This window comes from Eimeria mitis, genomic scaffold (genome assembly GCF_000499745.2).
Source record: "Eimeria mitis Houghton genomic scaffold, Emh_scaff836, whole genome shotgun sequence".
Taxonomy (NCBI): Eukaryota; Apicomplexa; class Conoidasida; order Eucoccidiorida; family Eimeriidae; genus Eimeria; species Eimeria mitis.
The window spans coordinates 8,762-9,156 of NW_013576149.1; positions in this window are offsets into that span (position 1 = coordinate 8,762).

Sequence of the window (395 nt, forward strand, 5' to 3'; positions counted from 1 at the left end):
GAGTTTCAGCCCAGGGGGGAAGTTGTAGTGCATTGGCAATACAATGCACCGTTGTAGGTATCTAGTGGGCAAAACGAGACTAAAATTGTAATAATTAGTTTAATTTAAGCAATAAAGTTTAAGTTAGTAAGCCAAATCGCAGGGTTACGGTAGTTAGCCGAGGATAGCCGACACTCGTTAGAGGCAGAGGCATAGTCACCGCGGAAACGCGGGTCGGCCGTACCCTCGCGGATCTAGCGACCGCCTGGCGGATCGCCAAGCTGGGGCGCAGGGATCGGACTGAAATCCGACGAGAGAACTATTTTTGCTCCAATATTTGTTCGCGAAATCATTCGAATAACTAATAGAAACGGCTAGTTCTGCAGATCCAGCTTGTGACAGCCACGAACTGCTGC